Genomic DNA, 20,859 nt, shown 5'->3' with positions numbered 1-20,859 from the left:
GAACCACCGCAACACAGTGCCTCCCACCCCCAACTCTTCCAGCCGGTGCAGTATGATACCATGGTCGATGGTATCAAAAGCCGCTGAGAGATCTAATAGGACCAGAACAGAGGAACAACCCCAGTCCCGGGCCCTCCGGAGATCATCCACCAATGCGACCAATGCCGTTTCCGTGCTGTGCCCAGACCTGAAACCTGACTGGAACGGATCTAGATAAGATGTTTCCTCCAGGAATTGCGGAAACTGTCGCACGACCACACTCTCAACAACCTTCACAATGAAGCGAAGTTGGAGACAGGACGATAGTTAGCCAATATTGCCGGATCCAGGGACGGCTTCTTGAGGAGAGGCCTCACCACCGCCTCTTTCAGGGCAGCGGGGAAGTGACCCTCACTCAACGAAGCATTAATAACGCCCTGGAGCCAGCCTCGTGTAACCTCCCGGGAAGCCAGTACCAACCAGGAGGGACACAGGTCCAGTAAACATGTGGCCGGGGCAGGGATTTTTGCTACGGGTTCTCCGAACCACCCGCCTCCATCGCTACCGGATCGAGCGATCCAGTCCAAACCAGGAGCATTTCACCCCTGGTTTGTGGGCATTTGTTTATGCCCAGATCTCTAGAGGTCCCACCACAGCATTTCAACTGGGGTGAAGTCTGGACTTTGCTATTGCAACACCTTGATTCTTTTCTTTTTCAGCCAGTCTGTTGTAGATTTGCTGGTGAGCTTGGGATCATTGGCATGGAAACAAAAGAGATGGGATTTCTTCTTTGCTCTACCAGCGTAAGGCAAGTGTAAAGCTAGCGCTGATAGAGCAAAGAAGACATCTGATCTCTTGTTTCAATGACAATCCTTTCCTCCCCAGCCAGGGTAAACCACGACAATATCTTCTTAGATCTCTTCACCAGCATAAAACTAGTGCCGGTGTAGCTAAGAAGAAATCATAGTAGTTTATGCTGACTGGAAAGAAAAGGATTATAATGGAAGCAAAATAGGCATGATTTATTCTTAGCCCCGCTAGCACTAGCTTTACATTAGTGTTGTGCTGGTACAGCAAAGAAGAAATCTCATCTCTTTTGCTTCCATGGCAATCCTTTCCTCCTCAGCCAGGTTAAATCACTAACGATTCGTTACTATTGATTTTTTGTATTGATTTTTTTTTCCTTTTTGTTATTTTTTAACAATAAAAATATAATAAAAAATTAAAAAAAAAAGGATAGCCATGGAAACAAAAGAGTTTATATTTCTTCTTCTTGATTATGCCATGCATCTTCTGCAATCTTTTTATAAACAATAAAACTTACACTTTCATTTGAATCTTACAGACAAAGATGCCAATATAACAACACTGGATAACTGAGAATAACAAGCAACACTGAAAAGCAAAGCAAATTGAAGCAGAAATAAAAATATTTTCTATTTCCTCCAGAAAGTCGCAGAATTCATCCACTTCATCATCAGGTAAGAGACAGAAAAGAGAAAATCATGAAGAGATTTGCAGCTGGAAAAAGTAGATTATATAGAATTTAAGAATACGTTACTCAAAAAGGTCAAAGGAGATCATTTTTCCATTCAGAAAAAGAAGGAAATATCTGGAAGCCAGTGGGGAAGAAAATGTCAATTGGATAGTCACATATGGCAGTCAGTAATGCAGGCACCAACAAAATAAGGAATCACACATAATATTGACCTCCTCAAGAATGTCAGTGATGGAAAAGCTCCATAGATGTGCCTATTGTGGGAAAAGTAAAGAGTTCAAATCACAAAAGGATCCACACTGAACAAAAGCCATATAAATACTCTGAATGTGGCAAAACTTTAGTCAGAATAGCTCCCTTGCGATTCATAGACGGATCCTCATAGTAGAGATGCCCTACAACTGCTCCCAATGTGGTAAATGCTTTTGCAAGCATGGCAACTTTGTGATACATCAGAGGACTCACACCAGGGAGAAACCATATGAGTGTCCAGATTGTGGGAAAAGTTTCATTGCAAATTCCCACCTGCTGATACACCAGAGGACTCACACAGGAGAGAAACCCTTTGTATGTCCTGTTTGTGGGAAAAGTTTCCGTATGAATTCCCACCTAGTGATACACCAGAGGACTCACACAGGAGAGAAACCCTTCGAATGTCCTGATTGTGGGAAAACTTTCAGTTGTAATTCCAACCTGGTAAGACACCAGAGGACTCACACAGGAGAGAAACCCTTTGAATGTCCTGACTGTGGGAAACGTTTCAGTGAGAATTCCAACCTGGTGATACACAAGGCAACACATACACAAGAGAAACCGTATGAATGTCCAGAGTGTGGGAAACGTTTCAGTTATTGTTCTCACCTCGTGATTCACCAGAGGACTCACACAGGAGAAAAACCCTTTGAATGTCCTGTTTGTGGGAAAAGTTTCCGAATGAATTCCAACCTGGTGAACCACCAGCGAATTCACACAGGAGACAAACCCTTTGAATGTCCTGATTGTGGGAAAAGTTTCAGTCAGAATTCCCACCTAGTGATACACCAGAGAATTCACACAGGAGAGAAACCCTTTGAATGTCCTGAATGTGGGAAAAGTTTCAGTCAGAGTTCCCACCTCATTGGCCACCAGAGAATTCACACAGGAGAGAAACCCTTTGAATGTCCTGTTTGTGGGAAAAGTTTCCGTAGGAATTCCAGCTTGGTGTTACACCAGAGAACTCACACAGGTGAGAAACCCTTTGAATGTTCTGATTGTGGAGAAAGTTTCATTGCAAATTCCCACCTGGTGATACACCAGAGAATTCACACAGGAGAGAAACCCTTTGAATGTCCTGAATGTGGGAAAAGTTTCAGTCGGAATTACCACCTAGTGATACACCAGAGGACTCATACAGGAGAGAAACCATTTGAATGTCCTGATTGTGGGAAAGGTTTCAGTCTCAATTCCTACCTGGTGATGCACCAGAGGACTCACACCGGAGAGAAACCCTTTGAATGTCCTGATTGTGGGAAAAGTTTCAGACAGAACTCCCATCTCATTATCCACCAGAGGACTCATACAGGAGAGAAACACTTTTAATGTCCTGATTATGGGAAAGGTTTCAGGCTCAATTCCTATCTGGTGATACACCAGAGGACTCACAGAGAAGAGAAGCTGTACAAGTGTCCGGATTGTGGGAAAGATTTCAGTATTTTGTCTAATCTTTACACACACACTTTACAGAAGACTACAGGAACCATGTTCACCTTTAACATTTGGAATTAACCACAGATACATTTTTTCAACTTCCAAAATGTCTGAATAGCTTATATTTAAGCAAATACAAAAGAGCCTTTTCCTACTTTCCAATTTGTTACTTCCTCCCAGGGTTACTTTCCATTGCCTTATTTGGGGTGGATGTGTGGAGACAGTAATATGATTAAAAAAAAAAAGAATACAGGGTTTTCTTTTTTCTGCTTTAGTCTTTAGATTTGCTTTGTCTGTTTTAACAGTATATCAACTGAGAAATTTACGTTCAAATTTTCCACAACTATAATTGATATTTTGTTAATAGTGGGAGAAAGTAGTGCCTAAATTTGGGATAACTTAGAATAGGCAGCACAGAGAGGTAGTGCTTAGTTAATGACCCCTGGTGGCACTGAATGAAAGGAATTTATGACCAGTCCTCAAAGTTCCAACCACCCCAGAATTCCCTGAACACCTGATTGCAATCCAACATATGGCAGTCCGTTCATACGACAAAACAACTAGACACAAGGACAGTTTTTCCCCCATGCCATCACTCTGCTAAACAATTCATTTCCACAACACTCTCTTATGCCCTCCGATGTCAAATCACATAGAAGGTCTGTATTACTATTATCCTTCTCATCTTTCCTATTATCTATTCCCTTAACATCTTATGACTAGAACTTTATTGTTTGTATGTTATGATATATGTTGATTGCTTATTTAGTACCCTAATATCAGCCAGCAGTGTGAAATGAAATCCTTTGTTGTATATACAGAGGCATAGAATCAAAATCACATGAAGTATTAGTACTGCTTTATAAAGCCTAATTAAGGCCACACCTGCAATACTGCATCCAGTTTTGGTCACCACATTACAAAAAAGATGTTCAGATTTTGGAAAAAGTGCAAAGAAGAGCAACTAAGATGATTAAAGGCCTGGAGACTAAAACGTACGAGTGAAGAATGGTTGCAGGATTTGGGTTTGGCTCGCCTAGAGAAAAAAAGGACTGGGGACGGGATATCTGCCCTCTGCTCTGCCCTCACTCCATATTGCATATCTACCTGCCTAGCCATGTGCTGGTGGTACCACAGCAGACGCTGGTGGACACTCCTACAGCCGGCAGCAATCACTCCGGCTCTGCCATGCTAACAGAACAATAGCCACTTATCTACTTGCCAGCCTGTTTGCCAATTGCCCTCGGTCGGACTTGTGACTTCCTGAGACTTACTTGTTGACTTTGCTTATTAGAAGCCAGCAGGGAGTTGCAGTGAAGTCCTTGTTTAATGACAGCAGCAAGGATTGCTGAAATTGCCTAAGTGATGTAGTCATGTGATACAGCTAGTCCTCAGTTTACAAATGATACATAAAAATGCTACAAGATGCAAGAATTAAAGGTGGGTTTGGCCTTCCGAATTGGGAATTGTATTATCAAGCGGCAGCGTTAACATGGATTAAAGAATTAAAGAATTTGTATTACGGAATACAAAACTATTGACATTGGAGGGTCATGATTTAAAACTGGGTTGGCATGTCTTTTTATGGTAACTAGAGAGTCAAGGGATTGAGATAGATTGGTATACAAGACTGCAAATACAATCAAGATATGAAGCAGATCGTAGACAATATGGCTTTAACTTGGGGAAATCAGAACTGGATGAAATATTGACAGGAACAGATGAGAAAATGATTAAGAAATTATATAATTATTTATTGCGTATTAGACTAGAAGATGAAATAATAAAAGATATGATAGCATGGGCAAAGAATTTTGGATACACCATAGAATTGGATAAATGGCAACAACTTTGGGAAAGAAATTCTTAATTAATAATGGCAACAGCCTATAAAAAAAAACCTGTATAAGATGTTTTATAGATGGCATATGCCACCAGAAAGGTTAGCTAAGATGTTTAAAGATAAATCAGCCAAGTGTTGGAAATGTCACCAGTTACCGGGATCATACCATCATATGTGGTGGTTGTGTAAAGAAGCAAAACAATATTGGGTGAAAATACAAACATGGTTAGAGGGAATGTTGCAGCAACATATAGAGTTAAAACCAGAGATATTCTTATTGGGAATTTTACCTGAGAATTATAGTAAAGAAGATACATATTTGATTATTCATATAATAACAGCGGCAAGAATTGTATTTGCACAAAATTGGAAAGGAGATAAAATCCCGTTGGAAGAAGAAATTATAAAGAAAATTTTAGAATGTGCAGAAATGAATAGATTAACATTGAGAATAAAAGATAAAGAGGAGTCGATGTATTTCAAGAAATGGGATAAATTTTATGATTGGTTAGAAAAGAAACATGAATAAGGACATAGAGATAAAATAGATACAAGAATAGATGGGAGAAAACAATTAGAAAAATAGATACTCAGATGATGTCAAGTAAAAGGAGAAAGGGGAGGGGGGGTAATAGAGAAAAAATGAGATATTATAAAAATGTACGCAAATGATGACATAAAAATAAATAATAATTGAATAAGAAATTGAAATGAGAATAAAGATAATTAGGAAATTGGGGCTGCTCTGCTCCAATACCACTTTAGATTGAACTGAAAAGGGAAACAACAGGAGAGGGGAAGGAGTAGAGAGAGAGGAAGGGAGAGGAGAGGAGAGGAGAGGAGAGGAGAGGAGAGGAGAAAGAAGAAAGGGAAAAGGAGAGGAAGAAGAGGGAGGGGAAAGAGGAGTAGAGGAGAAGGTTAGAAGGAGGGAAGAAGAGAGGAGTGGGGGAACAGAAGAAGGAAGTAGGAGGAGAAACAGGAAGGAAGAGAAGGGGAGGAGAAGAAGAAAATGAAGGTAAAGGGTAAAAGAGCAGCCCCGAAAAAGTAAAAATGAAAAATGAAAGTTAAAAAAAAAGATAAATGAAAAATGATGGAAATGACTGTACATGTAAATGTGTTTATGAAAAATAAAAATAAAAACTTTAAATAAAAATAAATAAATAAATATGAACCAGTTGCCAAGCGGCTAAATTTTAATCACATGACCATGGAGATGCTGCAAAGTTCGTAACTATGAAAACGGTCATACGTCACTTTTTTCAGTGCCATTGTAACTTGCAACAGTCACTAAATGAGCTGTTGTAAGTCGAGGTCTACCTGTATTTATTGTCATGCATACTGCTGGAAAGTCCTTTGCACCTGGATCCAGTTTAAACAGACCTTCTCAAAACCAGTTTAGGAGCAGTTCTGAAGACTTTTTTGGGTTTACAGTTATAACAAAGGCTAACTAAAGAGAACTTGTTCCAAAATGGAATCGTGATTGCAAATACATTTTTTGTTCCGTGTTGCTTTAAATCTGGGCTGTAAAATGAATTCTGCAGAAGGAAGCAGGGTTGGTTGGGAGATCATTTTACAACCAGGTTGGTCAAACTTTCCAAGAAGCTGAACGGGTTAAAAGCAGAAAGTTCAGCAGCTAGAGTAGATCCAGAAATGTAGACTCCTCTTACTGAATTCCTTTTCCTGTAGCTCCTTTGGAGAAAACTTTGAGTTTGGTGTTGCCGTTCTTGAATTTTGCTGGGCGAATCTCAACAGTTCGGAAAGAGTAAGTTAAATTTGAAACTTTCAGAAAATGATCAGATCAGAAAATAAATCCAGGAAGGGGGAGTGGGGGGGGAGTTAAAGGGAAATTATCCTTGAGTAAATAATTTCTTTTTTTAAAAAAAAACAGTGATGAAGCTCCCAAAACTTCTGAAGGCAAACTGTCCAGATTCCCAACATCTTTTCTCCAGTGTGGTCACCAAACCTGGATGCAGTATTCTGTGTGGGGTCTTACTAAGGCTTTATAGATTCACTGCAGGTCTCTCGAGATGGAGTGGCAGGATTGACCTAAAAGAAAATCTGAGGACTTCCAGCCTCTGATTTCTCTTCTCTGCCAGCCCCCCCCTCCTTCCAAAAGCACAAATGGTCAGAATGCAGCTTTTAAAAGAGAAATTATTTTCCCACTTGTGAAATTGTTCTTGGGAGATAACAGATAGTCTTGGACTTGCGAAAACACTTGAGCCCAAAATTTATGCTGCCAAGTGAAACTTTTGTAAAGTGAGTGTCACACCCCCCCCCCCCATTTTATGACCTTTCTTGCCACAGTGGTTAAGTGAATCATTGCAGTGGTTAAGTTAGTAACCTGGTTAAGTGAATCTGGCTTTCCTGTTGACTTTGCGTGTCAGAAGGTCACAAAAGGGGAAGACACTGGGACACTGCAACCATCATAAATATGAGTCAGTTGCCAAGCATCTCAATTTTGATCACATGACCTTGGGGATGCTGTAATGGTTGTAGGTGTGAAAAACGGTGGTAAATCACTTTTTTCAGTGCAGTTGTAACTTCGGTCACTAAATGAATTGTTGTAAGTCAAGGACTACCTGTACGTAGTTCCTGAGTCTGGAAGCTCCATTTTTTCTTGGTTGTTGCAGTTATTATCTTCTCTTAAACTAGAAGAAAATTACCTTTGCTGCATCTGAAAGCACTTCCTTCGATTGTTCGGCTCCAATTTTCTGCCACTATTTTTAATAAATCTTTCCTGAAGCTCTTAAAAAAACAAGGATTTTCTGAGCAGTTTGTAAGAATGGGCAAATCCCTTTTGCATTGGCCTTCTATGCCCCGACCGTATCCTGTTCCTTGCTACTAGATAACGCAAGGCCATGGCTTCAGGCTCTTAACTGCATTCCTCTAACCACTGTACCCACATGCCTAGTAGCTCTTTGGGGACAGGACTTAATCTCATCCCCAGTTTCATGTTGAAAGAGCTTCACTTTTCCCATTTCTATGGCTCAATATTTTATTGTTAGCAAACAACCTACTTCTGCATACAGGTATTCCTTGACTTACAACCATTTTTTTAGTGATCATTTGAAGTTTCAGCGGCACTGAAAAAAGTGAGTAATGACCATTTTTAACACTTGCAGCTGTTGCAGCATCTCAGTGGTCACGTGATCAAAATTCAGATCCTTGGCCACTGGCTCGTATTTATGACAGTTGCAGTGTCCCGGGATCATGTGATCACCTTTTGCAAGCTTCTGACAAGCAAAATTAATGGGAAAGCCAGATTAACAACTATGGCAAGAAAGGTTAGAAAATGGGGTAAAATTCACTTAACAATTGCCTTGCTTAGCAGTGGAAATGTTGGGCTCAATTGTGGTTGTAAATCAAGGATTACCTGTATTAAGAACCTCCCATGTTCACAGAAGGTCTATCCCAACATGTTGATTTGGGGGGAAATAATGAAACAGCTGGTTTGCTGATTACAAAGGAAAACCTGATGCTAGCCAAAAGATAGCTTCTTAAAACTCCACTCCTATTTCACTATACTTGTCTATTTTCTAGGGAGGTGTCTCCACTTGATACTTTAGCTGTAACGAATATTTTTGACAGCTTAACAAAGGCTAGTTTGTTTTAAGTTAGGTATACCAGTTTTAAGATGGTTTAATCAGAGCTTACTGTTGCCTGCAGTGATCCCAGGCATGTAAGCTTTGCAGACGAGGAAATCAAAAAATGCTTGATTAGTGTAAATTATGCTGACTGTTGAAATCTCCACATCTTTACATTGCTAAGAATATAGAATCATAGGGCTGGAGGGGACCTTGAAGGTCTTCTAGTCTAACTCCCTGCCTGAGGCAGGGGACCTTATGCCATCTGTCAAATGGTTGTCCAACCTATTTTTGAAAATCTCCAGTGATGGAACACCCACAACTGCCAAGAGGCAAGATATTCCATTGATTAATTCTTCTCACCATCAGAAAATTTCTCCTTACTTCTAGGGTGGATCTCTCTTTGACAAGCTTCCACCCATTACTTCTTGTCCTATCGTCTGGTGCCCTAGAGAATAAGTCAATCCTCTCTTTGTGACAGATCCTCAAGTGTATTGGAAGAGGAGCTATCATGTCTCCCTTAACCCTTCTCTTTGAGTCTAGGATACCCCATGCTCTGCCTCCTGCCCCTTGGTTTCCCCAAAGCCCTATGGGCCTTCTCCATACTCCACCCCATCACCATTTGCTTACTTATTATGGGGATTAATTGTGTCAAAAAACTTAAATACTTAGGTATTTGACTTACAAATAGATGTTCTTCTATCAAAGAGCTCAATTATTCCAAATTATTAATAGATACAGCTAATGAAATGGAAAGATGGCGGCATATTCAGATCTCATTTTTGGGTAGAATTGCCGCGATAAAAGCCCATGTTTTACCGAAATGGATCTTTTTATTCCAAACGGCTCCTGCAAGATTGGATAAAAACTTTTTTAGGAAATTAGATCAAATTCTAAGCCAATTTATTTGGCAGAGTAAAAAACCCCGTATAAAAAGAAAAATGCTACAAGAGCACAAAACAAAAAAAGAGCCTTGAAATTTCCAATTTCAATTCTACACCAGTCCAGCCACTCTTTGTGGCATTTTTCAAGTATCATTAGGCATATTTCAAGGTTTTTTTAAATTAGTATTATTATGAAGGGTGCACTTCCTTATCCATAAGGTCTCTCCTTTTTTTATTTTTACTATGCTAATAATGAACTTTACTGATTCTGGCATTTTCCAGCTCGTTCTTGTCTGACTTACAGAAAGGAGGGATGCATTTTTAAAAATGACTTCAAACTACTCTCACTACCATTACAAGGACGGGAAGTTTTGAAGCATTTGATATGATATAAATCTTCCTCTTCTTGTGCCATATCCATCATCAGATGTTGGCGATCACGTTGGGGATCTTATTTTTATCAATAGCCGCACGAAAAAGTGCTGCTGAATTTTGTCCAAACCAGTCCCTTAGATTTTGAAGCCATGATGTTCTTCTTCTGCCTGGAGCTCATTTGCCTTCAATCTTTCCCTGGAGGATTAAATGAAGAGTGCCATATTTTTCTGGGTGTCGCATCACATGTCCAAAATATCCGAACTTTCATTTTTTAATTTTAATGGTTTTTTAATGGTATAAAAAGGTGCCTCAAAAGATTATTCAGATTAGCATTGATCCTCATTACTTATTTTCCAAGGGTGTGTCATCAGCATTTCATCAAAAAAGGACTATGGGATAATGTATAGGAATTAATGGCTAAAGCTAAATTTTCATGTTCATGGATATTCCAGAGGAAAAATTGCAGACTACAGGAACCATGTTCACCTTTAACATTTGGAATTAACCACAGATACATACAAACTTTTCAAATTGTTATTTCCTCCCAGGGTTACCTTCTCTTTTCCATTACCTGATTTGTGGTTGTTCCATCAGTGGAGGCTTTTAAGAGGAGACTGGAGAGCCATTTGACTGGGATGATATAGGCTCTCCTGCTTGGAGAGTTGGTCCCTTCCAACTCTTACTCTGTAATTCTGTAAGAACTTCATGAACATTCAGGGCTCATCATGTAGCTCATCTTCAGAAGCTTAAGTAGCTTCACATTTCACTATTTTACTTGGCTCTGTTGCAAAGATAAGTTGCTAGGAGTCTAAAACAACTTCATAGCATATAATCAGTGAGAACATCTTGCAAACGCCTTAGGCAGAGACGGGACAAGCGTGTTTTTTGGCCTCCTGTCAGGAGATGGCGGTCACTTCTGCGCCTACAAAGCCGTCAATACAGTAGCTGCATCTGTGGTTGATCCTTAAAGGAGTTAAAACCATCAAGTACTGTATTGCTAGAAAGGATTGAGGAAGAAGAGAAGCACAGAGGAACTTCCTATACCGGATCCCTCATGGGTGGAAGGTGGCTTGCAGAGCGGCTTTTGTGCTCTTCCAAAAGTTGAAGCATCAGCTGGAAGGTGAGTTGAGGGCAAGTTGGAGGAGAGGCCAGAAGAAAGTTGGGCTATTTGGTTTGGATGCTGCCAACCGATGCACATTTATGATGGCCACAACATCCCACCATCATGATCCCCATTTTTGACCTTCCCAGCTTGTTTCTCATAGGCAAAGTTAGTGAGGATGATGACGGCAAGAAATTGCAAGTGACAGTCATGTGAAATTGCCTTTAACAACCCACAGTGGTTTGCTTAACAACTCCACAGGAACAGATGTAAGTTGGCAGTTATGTGACATCATGCTTTATGATCGGGCTGCTTAGTGACACAGATGCTAGTCCCAAATGTGAGGACTCCTTGAAAGGGGATGTCACCAGAGGAATTGTGGACAGGAGGACAGTATTTTCTTATTTGGAGCTGAGGACTTCCATCGGTATAACTGGTGTTTCAAATTTTGCAGAGGCTTTAGGTATCATTTCCTCAGTTAAAGCCCCCACATCTCTAAATTTAGCTCAGAAGGTTTAATTGTAACCATTTTGGGACATTTTTCAGGCTGAAAACATGGATTTTTCACATATATACATTTGTAGGTGTAAATGTAATTCTCTCTGCAGTTGGATAAGCTGCAGTTGAATAATCTATCCCCAGTGCTTCCAGATATTCAGTTATGTGAAAAACAAAGTACACCCTCTTTGATATAGTTTTTGTATAGTTTTATGTATCAGGCGATACTAAAAATCATCTGGTCTTTACACTCTTAAAAGTAGGTAAATACAACTTCAGATGAACAACAACACATGACATATTACATCACGTCATCATCAATGGTGGGTTTCACTTACCTTTGCTACCGGTTCATGCACACGCACCACTTCTGCGCCTGCACAGAGCATATTTGATGATGTCCGGGCGGGTGGGCGGAGCCTCTCACCACCGCTACTACTGGCTCAGCTGAACTGGGCCGAACCGGTAGCAACCCACCACTGGTCACCATGTATTTTACAAAAGGAAAGCCAAAATGGAGGAGCCACATGTGAAAACTAACACCTTATGATTCAATATTTTATAGAGCCACCTTTAGCAGCAATAACTTCAAGGAATTGTTTTCTGTATGACCAAAAACAGTCTCTTGCATGATTGCGAAGGAATTTTGGCCCACTCTTCTTTACAACATTGTTTCAGTTCATTGAGGTTTGTGGGCATTTGTTTATGCCCAGCTCTCGAGAGGTCCCACCACAGCATTTCAATTGGGGTGAAGTCTGGACTTTGCTATTGCAAACCTTGATTCTTTTCTTTTTCAGCCATTTGCTGTTGAGCTTGGGATCATTGGCATGGAAACAAAAGAGATGGGATTTCTTCTTTGCTCTACCAGCGTAAGACTAGTGTAGAGCTAGCGCTGATAGAGCAAAGAACACATTTGATCTCTTGTTTTAATGACAATCCTTTCCTCCCCAGCCAGTGTAAACGATGACAAAATCTTCTTAGATCTCTTTGCCAGCATAAAACTAGTGCTGGTATTGCTAAGAAGAAATCATAGTAGTTTATGCTGATTGGAAAGAAAAGGATTGCAATGGAAGCAAAATAGGCCTGATTTCTTCTTAGCCCTGCTAGCACTAGCTTGACATTAGTGTTGTGCTGGTAGAGGAAAGAAGAAATCTCATCTCTTTTGCTTCCATGGCAATCCTTTCCTCCTTAGCCAGCGTAAATCACTAACGATTTATACTGGCTGGAGTGAAAGGATTGGCATGGAAAGAAAAGAGTTTATATTTCTTCTTCTTGATTATGCCACATGGCCCAGCTGACTTCCTGAGCTCGTCAGAAATTTAGTCAGTGAATGGTGATGGGGGAGTGGGGTTGGGGAGGAATGCATTGTATATTGCAAAGCAGGCCTACATACTGGGGTCTGGGGGATTGTGAGGACTGACTGGGCAAGATGGAAGGGAAATAGGTGGGTGGGTATGCTGCAGCATCTCTGCAGTGAAGGAGTCAAGGACCTCGGGGCAGGAGGCGCTGCAAAAATTAAACTTTGAAGCAGATTCGTATTTAGCATTTGGGGGAGTGTTGTAACTTCAAGCAGTCGTTGAATGGGCCTGTTGTACCTAAAGGATTACCTGTACTTCTTTTTTTCACATCTTCTGCTACTCTTTCATGAAACAATAAAACTTACACTTTCTTTTGAATTTTACAGACAAAGATGATGCCAATATAAGCACACTGGACAACTGAGAATAACAAGCAACGCTGAAAAGCAAAGCAAATTGAAGCAGAAATAAAAATATTTTCTATTTCCTTCAGAAAGCTGCAGAATTCATCTACTTCATCAGCAGGTAAGAGACAGAAAAGAGAAAATTATGAAGAGATTTGCCGTTCGAAAAAGTAGATTATATAGAATTTAAGAATATTTACTTGAAAAGGTCAAAGGAGATCATTTTTCCGTTCAGAAAAAGAGGGAAATATCTGGAAGCCAGTGGGGAAGAAAATATCAATTGGATAGTCACATATGGCAGCCAGTAATGCAGGCACCAACAAAATAATGAATCACACATATTTTTGACCTCCTCAAGAATGTCAGTGATGGAAAAGCTCCATAGATGTGCCTATTTTGGGAAAAGTAAAGAGTTCAAATCACAAGAGGATCCACACTGAACAAAAGCCATATAAATACTCTGAACGTGGCAAAACTTTAGTCAGAATAGCTCCCTTGCAATTCATAGAAGGATCCTCATAGTAGAGATGCCCTACAACTGCTCCCAATGTGGTAAATGCTTTTGCAAGCATGGCAACTTTGTGATACATCAGAGGACTCACACCAGAGAGAAACCATATGAGTGTCCAGATTGTGGGAAACGTTACACAGCAAATTCCCACTTGATAAGACACCAGAGGACTCACACAGGAGAGAAACCCTTTGAATGTCCTGAATGTGGGAAAGGTTTCACTGAGAATTCCAGCCTGCTGATACACCAGAGAACTCACACAGGAGAGAAACCCTTTGAATGTCCTGAATGTGGGAAAAGCTTCAGTCAAAATTCCAGCCTGCTAATACACCAGAGGATTCACACAGGAGAGAAACCCTTTGAATGTCCTGATTGTGGGAAATGTTTCAGTCAGAATTCCAACCTGGTGATACACCAGAGGACTCACACAAGAGAGAAACCCTTTGAATGTCCTGATTGTGGGAAACGTTTCAGTGTCAATTCCAACCTGCTGATACACCAGAGAACTCACACAGGAGAGAAACCCTTTGAATGTCCTGAGTGTGGGAAAAGTTTCAGTCAGAATTCCCACCTAGTGATACACCAGAGGACACACACAAGAGAGAAACCCTTTGAATGTCCTGATTGTGGGAAAGGTTTCAGTGTCAATTCCAACTTGCTGATACATCAGAGAACTCACACAGGAGAGAAGCCGTTTGAATGTCCTGAATGTGGGAAAAGCTTCAGTCGGAATTCCTACCTGGTGAAACACCAGAGGATTCACACAGGAGAGAAACCCTTTGAATGTCCTGATTGTGGGAAAGGTTTCAGTGAGAATTCCGGCCTGGTGAAACACCAGAGGACTCACACAGGAGAGAAACCCTTTGAATGCACTGAGTGTGGGAAAAGTTTCAGTCAGAATTCCAGCCTGGTGAAACACCAGAGGACTCACACAGGAGAGAAACCCTTTGAATGTCCTGATTGTGGGAAAGGTTTCAGTGTCAATTCCAGCCTGCTGATACACCAGAGAACTCACACAGGAGAGAAACCATTTGAATGTCCTGAGTGTGGGAAAAGTTTCAGTCAGAGTTCTCATCTCATTGACCACCAGAGAACTCACACAGGAGAGAAGCCCTTTGAATGTCCTGAATGTGGGAAAAGCTACAGTCAGAATTCCTACCTGGTGATACACCAGAGGATTCACACAGGAGAGAAACTCTTTGAATGCCCTGATTGTGGGAAATGTTTCAGTCAGAATTCCTACCTGGTGATACACCAGAGGATTCACACAGGAGAGAAACCCTTTGAATGTCCTGAGTGTGGGAAAAGTTTCAATCAGAGTTCCCATCTCATTGGCCACCAGAGGACTCACACAGGAGAGAAACCCTTTGAATGTCCTGAATGTGGGAAAAGTTTCAGTCAGAGTTCCCATCTCATTGGCCACCAGAGGACTCACACAGGAGAGAAACGCTTTTAATGTCCTGATTGTGGGAAACGTTTCAGTGTCAATTCCTATCTGGTATATTCCTATCACCAGAGGACTCACACAGAAGAGAAACCGTTCGAGTGTCCGGATTGTGGGAAAGATTTCAGTATTTCGTCAGGGCATCCCTAGGCCTCCTCCACCCCCACCCCTCAAGACACCTATTGCTCTGGTTCCCAACCGTTGGTTCCTCCAAGGCATCCCTAGGCCTCCTCCACCCCTGCCGCCCAAGATACCTATTTATTTATTTATTTATTGGTTCGATTTATATGCTGCCCTTCTCTGGAGACTCAGGGCGGCTTACAATGTGTTAAGCAATAGCCTTCATAGTTTTGTATATACCTGCTTAGTAGGGCTTTCGGCCCCCCACACGCGGTGTTCTTTTTTTATACAAAGTCATCTTATTGCCGCCACAATCTGGGTCTCATTTTACCTACCTCGAAAGGATGGAAGGCTGAGTCAACCTTGAGCATGGTGAGATTTGACCTTGCAGTAATTGCAGGCAGCTGGTGCTTCTTTAACAGCACTTAGTCAGCTGCGCCACCAAAGCTATTGCTCTGGTTCCCAACCCTTGGTTCCCCCAAGGCATCCCTAGGCCTCTTCCATCTCCACCCTCCAAGACACCTATTGCTCTGGTTCCCAACCCTTGGTTCCCCCAAGGCATCCCTATGCCTCCTCCACCCCCACCCCCAAGACACCTATTGCTCTGGTTCCCAACCCTTGGTTCCCCCAAGGCATCCCTATGCCTCCTCCACCCCCACCCCCAAGACACCTATTGCTCTGGTTCCCAACCCTTGGTTCCCCCAAGGCATCCCTAGGCCTCCTCCACCCCCAACCCTCAAGACACCTATTGCTCTGATTCCCAACCCTTGGTTCCCCCAAGGCATCCCTAGGCCCCCTCCACCCCCACCCCCCAAGTCACCTATTGCTCTGGTTCCCAACCCTTGGTTCCCCCAAGGCATCCCTAGGCCTCTTCCACCTTCACCCTGCAAGACACCTATTGCTCTGATTCCCAACCCTTCGTTCCCCCAAGGCATCCCTAGGCCTCCTCCACCCCCACCCCCCAAGACACCTATTGCTCTGATTCCCAACCCTTCGTTCCCCCAAGGCAGGGGAGAAATGCTACTGGTTTGCTCCTGTTCGGGGGAAGCCCCCCCCCCCCCACAGGACTCCCCACAGAGTAACCCCCTAGGCCTTTTCCCACTCCCACTGGCTCCCTGCATGCCTTAGGCCATTCTGTCACGGGGCCTACCAATTACGATTACACCTTGCAGCAGCTGTTAAACGAGACTGCTTTGCTTAATTGCAGACTTAGGCTTTCCTTCCAAAGGCTTCCTGTAACCCAATATCTTAGGTCTCCCCAGGACTTTCCTTCCCTCACAGCGTCTCTCCAGGCCTCTCCTTCCTAAAACAGGGTCCCTGTAATCCTTAGGTCGAAGTCCAACCGTACCAGGCCTCATAGCGTCCTCCTCTGTATCTTTTAAAGACATCTGAACCTTATATTGGGGAAGGAGGGTAGGACGGAAATCTCTCGGCTGTATGACTATTTCATGGAAGCAGCCGTTATTTTCGCTGGGCCTGGGATTCATCGCTGGGCCCTCAGGTGGATTTGTGGAAGTGGCTGCCATTTTGCCACGACAGCCTCAGGACCAAAATGGCGGCCACTTCTGGGTCGTTGTCATGCAGGAGAGGGAGAAACTGCTCTGTTTCGCTACCTTAACACTGTGCAGACCACCTTAAGGAATTGTGGGTGCACTGAAAATGATGGCTGCTTCCATGAGATCTTGAAAATTTACCTGTGAAATAGGTGATGGGCTTGTGGGGAGTAGGCCCGAGGCCCAGTGAAAAAAAGCAGTGTAACATTTCAAATGAAAAGCTATTCTGCCTTGCAGATGAACCTGGTGGAGAAGACTGTAGGAATATTGAGTTGAGGAGAAAAGGGATCATGGCTTTGATCACAAGATCTCCAAATTTACTACAGGAACCATGTTCACCTGTAACATTTGGAATTAACCACAGATACATTTTTTTCAACTTCCAAAATGTCTGAATAGCTTATATTTAAGCAAATACAAAAGAGCCTTTTCCAACTTTCCAACTTGTTACTTCCTCCCAGGGTTACTTTCTTGCTTACTTACTTACTTATTTACTGCTTTGGCTGCCATAAGAAACGGGAGTGGGGAGAGCGAGGGGGCCGGGGGTGGGGGGAAGCGTGCTGGAGGACTTTGGAAGAAACGAAACTGAATCTTTGAAGTTGCTATCGGGTCAACCGTCGTGGCATTCCTGATTGATGACGCTACCAGACATGCTTCCACCTGATTCCTGGGAGACCTTTGGATTGGATGATTTACAATGGACAGTGGGAGGGGATGCTTTATATATGCAATTTTCGTGCCTATTGCCTTTAATTTCAGCTTTCCTTGGTTGCATTCACTTCATTTTCTAGTAAAAATACCTTTCTCTATAAACCATGGAGGTTGGGTCATTCTTTCCTGGACTTTGAAGGAAGCACACCTGACACATTGCCTGATTTGGGGTGGATGGGGGTAGACCGTAATATGATTTTTAAATAAAGAATATAGGGTTAGTTTTCTTTTCTCTGCTTTAGTCTTTAAAACTGCTTTGTCTGTTTTAACCAAGGGTAGTCAACCTTTTTATACCTACCGCCCACTTTTGTATCTCTGTTAGTAGTAAAATTTTCTAACTGCCCACCACAGTCATGGTGATTTATAAAATAGGGAAGTAACTTTACTTTATAAAATTTATACATTCATTGCCTCATTGGATAATGTTTTATGACACAATAAACACATTGGATGTTGTTTATTTACAACAGATTCTCTTCAGATACTCTGGCAAATAGCCACGAGCATATTTCTTTTTTTGACACATGGGCTCACAATATTTCACAATATTTTGTTTGAAGCTGTAGGATCGTGGTCACTCTCACAAATCTAACTGCGTACTGACCAGTGCGATCGCAAACAAAAGAGCCTGCACCGTGTATCATCGTCTACACATGCCTCTTGCACATCGTGGATTGGGTTTGTGGGGGGGTGCGCCGGCTACCAGGTCTCCTTATCTGTTATAGCTGGGTGGTGTTGGGAGAGATGCGCAAGCTATTCTGGAACGAGGCTTTTTTATTTGTGGTCGCACTATAGCGCCATTTAGTTTCACTTACGTAACGTGAAACTTCTGCATGGGCGATACAAATATTATATTTTCAGAAATTTAAATTGTCATGGAGAATTTTATGAAAACCTAATGAAAATGTTTTTAAATAATGCTATGAAAATTTTTAAAAAAGTCAATTAAATTAAAAAAAAAGGAAAGTGCTTCAGTATCGCACAAAACCCTACCGCCCACCATGAAAGCTGGAACGTCCACTAGTGGGCAGTAGGGACCAGGTTGACTACCACTGGTTTTAACAGTATAATCAATCGAGAAAGTTACGTTAAAATTTTCCACAATTGTAATTGATATTTTGTTAATAGTGGGAGAAAGTAGTGCCTAAATTTAGGATAACTTAGAATAGGCAGCACAGAGAGGTTGTGCTTAGTTAATGACCCCTGGTGGCACTGAATGAGGGGGATTTATGACCAGTCCTCAAAGTTCCAACCATCCCAGAATCCCCTGAACACCTGATTGCAATCCAACATATGGCAATCCGTTCATACGACAAAACAACTAGACACAAGGACAGTTTTTCCCCAATGCCATCACTCTGCTAAACAATTCATTCCCACAACACTCTCTTATGCCCTCGGATGTCAAATCACATAGAAGGTCTGTATTACTATTATCCTTCTCATCTTTCCTATCATCTATTCCCTTAACATTTTATGACTAGAACTTTATTGTTTGTATGTTATGATTTATGTTGATTGCTTATTTAGTACCCTAATAAAAGCCAGCAGTGTGCGGCAGCAGCCAAAAAAGCTAATACAATCCTTGATGGTATATAAAGACGCATAGAATCAAAATCAGATGAAGTATTAGTACCGCTTTATAAAGCCTAATTAAGGCCACACCTGCAATATTGCATCCAGTTTTGGTCACCACATTACAAAAAAGATGTTGAGACTTTGGAAAAAGTGCAAAGAAGAGCAACTAAGATGATTAAAGGCCTGTGGAGACTAAAACGTATGAGTGAAGAATGGTTGCAGGATTTGGGTTTGGCTCGTCTAGAGAAAAGAAGGACTGGGGGTGGGATATCTGCCCTCTGCTCTGCCCTCACTCCATATTGCATATCTACCTGCCTAGCCATGTGCTGGTGGTACCACAGAAGACGCTGGTGGACACTCCTACAGCCGGCAGCAATCACTCCGGCTCTGCCATACTCGCAGAACAATAGCGACTTATCTACTTGCCAGCCTGTTTGCCAATTGCCCTAGGTCGGAGTTGTGACTTCCTGAGACTTACTTGTTGACTTTGCTTATTAGAAGCCAGCAGGGAGTTGCAATGAAGTCCTTGCTTAATGACAGCAGCAAGGATTGCTGAAATTGCCTAAGTGATGTAGTCATGTGATACAGATAGTCCTCAGCTTACAAATGATACATAAAAATGCTACAAGATGCAAAAATTAAAGGTGGGTTTGGCCTTCCAAATTGGGAATTGTATTATCAAGCGGCAGCGTTAACATGGATTAAAGAATGGATTTTATTACGGAATACAAGATTAATGACATTGGAGGGTCATGATTTACAACTGGGTTGGCATGTCTTTTTACGGTACGGGAAACAAAGGATACATGGATATTTCCAAAGACATTATGTAAGAAATGGTTTGCTATCAGTGTGGGAGAGAGTGAAAGAAAAACATTATTTGAATATTCCAATGTGGCTTTCTACAATAGAAGCGGTGACATACCCAAATATTGTGAACATGGGGAATATTGTTAGATATAAAAACATTTTGACAGATCGGGGAGAACTGAAACAAAAACAAGAACTAGAGAGTCAAGGGATTGAGATAGATTGGTATACAAGACTGCAAATACAATCAAGATATGAAGCAGATCCTAGACAATATGGCTTTAACTTGGGGAAATCAGAACTGGATGAAATATTGACAGGAAAAGATGGGAAAATGATTAAGAAATTATAATAGGGTGGGAGCACACAGTGGTGGTGGGGGTGAGCGGCGAACCTGGAATAGGCGGTCGGGCACGCTGCGGCTGGGCAAGGTGTGTTTGCGCAAAGACTCCAGCTCTTCGCCATCGTAAGGAACGATCGATGACGTCACGAGCATCGGAGCTGCTGGTCTACAACCCCGGAAGTAATGCCGATTGGCCGACGGGGTGCTGTGGGTTATTTAAACATGTATGTTTCATTGCACTCGGCATTGACTGCAGCTGACCTGGAGCCGAAATAAACCACCATTCAGCATTCAAGCTTTGTGGTTGTGGTGTGGTTATTCAAAGTACCCAGGACCGGTGAGCAAGCCGAGAGAAAATCGGCGCTGTCTTGTTCGGAACAGCTGTGAGCCGGTGGGGATGGCAGAGGGTTCAGGGCGTGCCAGAGATGGAGGAAGGGGGCGAAGACACAATATTGGAGGTGGTACCGGAGGTGCAGGGGGCTAGCGAGCCTCCTGTGGTAAGGCTAAAAGAGAGGAAGATTCAGCAGGGGGAGTGTGCCTCTGAGGATTTGGAAGCTTCTGTCCCCAGTGGGATGAAGTCCTCCTCTGGCGGTAAGGGCACAGTTCAGCCCTTACCAGTCCAGGAACAGCTAAACCCC

The 20,859-nt window shown here is 42.1% G+C and overlaps 1 pseudogene; it reads left to right on the top strand.

Moving 5' to 3' along the window:
- Positions 1 to 1,804: 1,804 nt before the first annotated feature.
- Positions 1,805 to 15,304, top strand: LOC139310029 (zinc finger protein 850-like; annotated as a pseudogene).
- The last annotated feature ends 5,555 nt before the right edge of the window (positions 15,305 to 20,859 follow it).

This window comes from Pituophis catenifer, unplaced genomic scaffold (genome assembly GCF_029215685.1).
Source record: "Pituophis catenifer annectens isolate HBS135680 unplaced genomic scaffold, rPitCat1.0.hap2 SCAF_2, whole genome shotgun sequence".
Taxonomy (NCBI): domain Eukaryota; kingdom Metazoa; phylum Chordata; class Lepidosauria; order Squamata; family Colubridae; genus Pituophis; species Pituophis catenifer.
This window is presented reverse-complemented; position numbering and strand designations above follow the sequence as displayed.